This window comes from Bos grunniens, chromosome 15 (assembly GCF_055505025.1).
Source record: "Bos grunniens cultivar Pamir isolate PY7600 chromosome 15, Bosgru_T2T1.0, whole genome shotgun sequence".
Lineage (NCBI taxonomy): Eukaryota > Metazoa > Chordata > Mammalia > Artiodactyla > Bovidae > Bos > Bos grunniens.
Genome location: NC_141179.1, coordinates 60,270,058 through 60,276,457, shown reverse-complemented (window position 1 = coordinate 60,276,457; position 6,400 = coordinate 60,270,058). Strand labels below are relative to the sequence as shown.

Genomic DNA, 6,400 nt, shown 5'->3' with positions numbered 1-6,400 from the left:
CGATTCATCACAACAATTTTTCTTCTTTATTCCTTCCATGTAAAGGTTTCTGGACTTGGTTTGCTACCATAATTTACACACAATGCAGAGATGATGTGTCCTTTTCAAAAATGTGCTTTTTCTTAATAGCTTCTCACCCTTTTAACCAACTTGACAAACTGCCTCAGGATATTAAAAATGATATATTCTCACCTGGAGGGAAATGTTTAAAATATAATTTGAATAGGTAGTTAAGCATGTTTCCCTGAAGGTGTTATCATTTGGTAATTTGATATTTTAATATCAAATGTAAGTTCTTGACATGGCCTGCCCTTTTCAGAGGAGACCCATAAAAATAACATGTGTCTCTGAACAATTTCCTGGCTGAGGCAGGTTGTATTTTGTGTCCCCAATTATAATTATCTTCACTGCATTGTAAAGAATGTGTTGTACACCAAATTCTCTATTAACAATCACAATGTGTAGAAATTATCTTCATCCTAGAACATCTCAAGGGTCTGGGCTGTTTGTATATGATAACAGCTCACTGAGATCTAAATTATGGAAAATTCAAAGAAATGAATAGGAAAAACACTGCTATTTTACCATCAGTTTTTAAAAGAAATGTAATTAAAATGTAAAACAAGGCTCTCTGAATCAATCTAGTCAGATGAAGAAGGAGGAGGAGGGGGAGGGAAAGTAGGAGGAGAAGAGAAGGAATAATACCAAGGGAAATATGAGCAGAAGCATCCTGAGGTTTTGCCTCAAAAAACAGAATTAGTGAATTAAAAAAATAGACACTCTTTTATGCCATTAAGAATAATCAACAATTGGATAAATAATATTTAAATGTTTAAAAATATATGAATAAACTATAAAACTTTTAGTACTCTAAAATTTAATTTGAAGGGAACTACAAACTTTAAATAATGAGGCAAAAGTCTTGGCAGGCAAGGAAATCAATTCTTAATATTTAGGACACTGAGCTTCTAAAGCTCCCCTCACTCATAATGCAGACATTGATTTTAATTTCCTTCTCAATTAACAAGGCCTTTTTTTTACATTATGTATAAAGGTTAGAGTAACATGACTGAAAAAGGATATATAAATAAACTAAAAAGGTGTCTATAAAAAAGATATATAAATCAGAGAACTAAAAAAGGATATATAAATCAGATAAATAACTTTGAGCAGTTATATGATGAACTAAAGGCTATGTGAGTGGAAAAATTCCAATATATGAAATACAGAAATGTGAAGGAATGTGTACTATTATTCTGTCAATCACTTTTCAGGGTCCAGGGAATACAGTAATACTTTTTAAAAATGAGCATGACATGAGAATGAAGCTAATACGAAGAGGCAATAGAGACAAACAGGTCTCTAAGTGTACTGTTTTTTACAAAGTTGAAAAACAAATAGCAGATGTTTTTCAATGTTCAGGAAAATGAAGAAGATGTTTTGGAAGGAAAATTATATATAAGGCAGGACTCTTTCATTTGTAAGAGATAGAAAACCTTCCATTTCCAAATCTTTAAACAAAAAAAATAGTACTTTAATATATTATGTAGCTCAAGATTCTTAGAAATAAGTGGCTTTAGGAGTAGCTGAATCTAGGTGCTCAAAAGTCCTCATCCAGACTAAGACTCGCTTTTCTGATCCCTAGGCTATGCTTTGTTCTTTGTGGGCTTCCTTCATACTTCCTCCTGCCAGCAAAATAGATGTTAAGGCTTCTAAACTTGCATTATACTGTCTTAGCAACTGCATGAGAAAGAATGTTGCTTCTCTAGTCTTTTTATCAGAAGCCGCCAGTATTAGTTCTCAATGGACCAACTTCAGTCAAGTGTCCATCCCTATACCAATCTCAGTAGGCAGAGGGAAGCCATTCCTATGTTCAATGCTCATCTGGATCCCATAGAGTGAGAAAATGGGAAAGTGGAACATTCTCAAGAAAAATCAGGATACAGTAACCAGAAAATGGGAACAAAAGAGTATCTGTTTACTACCAAAGGTTAGAATAAAATAATTAAATCTGAATTCAGTGAAGGATATTTGGGAAGAAAGGGAGGTAAAAATCAAATACTGTCTTTCCTAGTGTTGACTCTTCATTCACTTTCACTCAGAAAAACTAGACCCAGATTTTTAGGAGGGAAGAAGTATGCCTAGAAAATATGTCTTCTCTTTTTTCTTTTCTTTCTGACCAATTTGCAGGTAAGTTGAAGACAGGGGCTTCCCAGGTGGCACATTGGTAAAAAATCTGCTTGCCAATGCAGGAGGCGCAAGAGATACGAGTTCAATCCCTGGGTTGGGAAGATCCCCTGGAGTAGGAAAGGGTAACCCACTCCAATCTTCTTGCCTGGGAAATCCCATGGACAGAGAAACCCAGCGGACTACAGTCATGGAATCTTAAAGAGTCTGACATCACTGAGCACACACACAAATGCACACGCACACACACACACACACACACACTCACTTGGATATAACCCATGCTGATACTTTGTATTCTGTATTTGATGCTTTAGTTGATTGTATCAAAGCTTTAAACTTCCAAGCAGTGACAATGAGTGGCATTATACTTGCGTGAGTGCTAAGTCACTTCAGTCATGCCCGACTCTTTGTGACCCTTTGGACTGTAGCCCACCAGACTTCTCTGCCCATGGGATTCTTCAGGCAAGAATACTAGAGTGGGTTGCCATGCCCTCCTCCAGGGGGTCTTCCTGACGCAGGGATCGAACGTGGGTCTCTTACATCTCCCTGCATTGGCAGGCAGGTTCCTTACCACTAGTGCCACCTGGGAAGCCCAGCATTATACTTGCCCCCTTGTATAATCTCTGGAGGAGGGGAAGCAAGCAGAGAGGTGAAGGAGGTTACAATGGAAGCAGCTCTTCCCCCTCTTTCCTGTTTGCCCATTTCTGTTCCCCTCTAACCTTAAAAGAACATAATAAGGAATATGATCACTAAGCTACTGAAACTGACTCCAGACTTATGCTCTCCTAAATACACACAATGCCTTGGCTAACCTGTTGATTCTTTTCCTAGAAATGAAGAAGTAACCCCTAAAATCCCCCCAAAGCAATCCTGCAGGCAGATCACTGGGGCAAGATAATATCTGAGGAGACAGCCAGTCAGTCTGCCCACAGTGGAGATGCAGGACCTGATCTCCTGCCTCCATGATTCACTGGGATCCTTTCCCCTCCATTTTTCCCCTTAAAAATTGTCATGGATTGCCTGGTGGGCTGCCATCTATGGGGTCGCACAGAGTCGGACACGACTGAAGCGACTTAGCAGCAGCAGCAGCAGGATCTTTGGACTTGGTCTCTGGACACAAGTCGCCATCTCCTCAGATTGCCAGCTTTTCTGATTAAAGCATCTTTCTTTTCTACCAACACTTGGCTCTGGAATTGGCGTGTGAGCAGCTCAACCTGGGTTAGGTTACAAGATACAAAGAACATAATAATGAGGGGTAATTGTAATTATCCTGAACCCCATTAGCACCCACACCAGGCCACCTGAAAGGATAAAGGAACAAAAGTGGGGGGAAGCACACAGTCTAATGTACAATAAAAAGTTATCATAATCCTTTCTTAAGATAACTTTAATATATGATTTTGTTGAGTTGTAATTTCATTTTTTCCCTGTTAGCTCTCTAATATGCACTTAACTTGATTAAAAAAAAAAGTGTCCTATACGATGAAATACTCCGTTTACTGAGATGTCTAAGGCACCTAGCCTAGACAGAAAGACAGACAATATATCCCCCCCCAAAAAAACTAACTTGATAAGGTTGTTGACTTAACATCATGCAAGGCAAAAATGTGATTCAATTATGAAAAACATTTAAAAATTGAAAACAATAGTGTCTTAAGGAATACTAATAAATTACGAACTGTTAATGAACAGAGATTGATTATAACTATTGACCATATATATGAATATAGGTATCTCTAAGGTAAAGCTTCATGTGACAAACTCAGAGTGACTTTCATAAGAGCAAGGAAGACTATATTTGTCTAAACTCTATCTGGAATAATCAAATGATTAAATTGGATGTGGAGGGAAAGGGAAAAATACACAGATAAGCCTCTGAGACTGCTTTTGCTATTATGGAGGACAGCAGGTCTGACACAAGACCAAAGTGTAGGTGGTGCCCAGTGATTCACTCATGAAACCAATTGAGAACAAGCAGGGAATGACATTTATAACCCAGATGCATGAATACCAATTTTCAGAGCAAGGGTAATAAGATAAACATGAAATTTTGACACATAATGATTTCTTTTATGAACTAATAAAATTATATACATATTCATATATTTTTATATATCCATAATTTTTACATATTGAGAATGATCTTCAGAATAAAAATATGCATAATGAGCATTATTGGTAAGAGGAGCTTCCCATTATGGGTAGTTGGATGAATTATAGAAAAGCATCAGCTGAATTAAATGAGGCTACATTTCAGGCTACTAAAAACTTGTGTTTGAAATTACTGTGCTGTTTTCAGTGGTATTGAGCCATCATAGACAAATGGGCTTGGTGCCGCAAGGCTGCCAGTAAACAGAGGTGGTTCCTATTTTGTTTTTTAAAAAAGACAGTGATTAGCTTCATACAAACTTTAAAGCCTGACATGGATCTTAAGCACAATTTCATAATTATTAAAGAAATGGGCTCTTTGCTCTTCCTTCTTTGACAGACAGTTGCATCTTCTAGTGAAATACTATCCACCTCCCTGAGACATAGTCATGAAGGTCAGAGTAAATGGATTTGGCTATATTGGGTGCCTGGTCACCAGGATGCTTTTAATTCTGGCCAAATGGATATTGCCTCATCAATGATCCCTTCGCTGACCTGGGCTACATGGTCTACATGCTCCAATATGATTCCATAGCAAGTTATACCACAATCAAGGCCGAGAATGGGAAGCTTGTCATCAATGGAAAGCCCATCTCCTTCTTCCAAGAGCAAGATAGGGTGCTTGGAAGCACCCACATCAAATGAGGTGATGCTGGTGCTAAATATGTTGTAGAAACCACTGATGTCTTCATTAACTTGGAGAAGGCTGGGACTCACTGAAAGTATGGAGCCCAAGGGTCATCATCATTCCTGTCCCTCCTGCCACTGTCCACATGTTTGGGCATAGATCATGAGAATTATGACCATAACCTCAATATTGCCAATATTGTCAGCAATGCCTGCTCTACCACCAGCTGCTTGGCCCTTTGACCAAGGTCACCCAGGATGACTTTGGCAACTCATGATGCCTGCAACTCAAGCCACTGTCTATGTCATCACTGCCACAAAGAAAGTCTCAGATGGCTCCTCTGGAAAGCTGTGGCATGCTGGCTGTGGGGCTTCCCAGAAGACCATCTTCCCTGCTTCTATGGGCATTGCTAAGACTAGGAACAAGGTCACCCCTTGAGTTAAACTGGAAACTCACTGGCTGGCATGGCATCCCATGTCTCAGCTCCAGTGTGTCATGGATCTGACCTACAGTTTGGAGAAAGTCGCCAAATATGATGACATCAAGAAGGAAGGTGGTGAAGCAGGCAACAGAAGGTCCCATAAAGGGCATCCTGGATGACACAGAGGAACAGGCTGCCTCCTGTAATTTTAACAGTGGTACATCCTCTTTCACCTTTGATGCTGGGCCTGGCATCACCCTCAGCGACTGCTCTGTCAAGCACATTTCCTGCTATGACAATGATCATGTTTGGCTAGAGCAAAAGGGTGGTGGGCCTTATGGCCCATGTGGTTTTTAAGGAATAAGAGCCCCCTGAACCACAAGCCTCAGTGAAAACAAGAGAAGAAAAAAAAAGAGGTCCTCAGCTGTTGAGGAGCCTTTGCCCCAGCTCAATCCCCCAACACACTGAGAATTATCCATCCTCAAAAGTTTCCATCCCAGACTTCCTGAAGAAAAGGGAGCCCATTAGGGGAGCCCTACCTGGTCATGTATCATCAATAAAGAAAAATGTACATAGTCAAAAAGGAAAAAAAAGAAAGAAATGCTTTGCAAACATTTAGAAATGGACGTGGAGATCAGCAGGGACTAGGAAAAGTTTACAAAGGATGAGTCAGGTCAGTATAGCTTCATTCCCCTTTGGATAAAAATTCTAAAAAAGTGGCTTATGTTCACCTGGATTAAACAAGGCATTTGGCAGTCACAACAGAAACATAACCTCGATAATCTTCAAGGAAATAGACTTATGAATGCCTAAAAACCATATCAAAGATCCTAGTTACTTGACTGATTAAATCTTAGAGCACAATTTCCTATTGTTTTTCAAAGATCTCTTTTTTTAAAAAAATAGCTATCACATTTGAACATCTACTATATGTTAGGCATTGTGATTATCCCTTGACATGAACTCTATACTCATAATAATCAAAGAGATAGTCTTCAAATTTTAACATTACC

General features: G+C 39.0%; 1 pseudogene; it reads left to right on the top strand.

Moving 5' to 3' along the window:
• Window positions 1–4,727: 4,727 nt before the first annotated feature.
• LOC147358354 (glyceraldehyde-3-phosphate dehydrogenase pseudogene) lies at window positions 4,728–5,751 on the top strand (annotated as a pseudogene).
• Window positions 5,752–6,400: the final 649 nt, after the last annotated feature.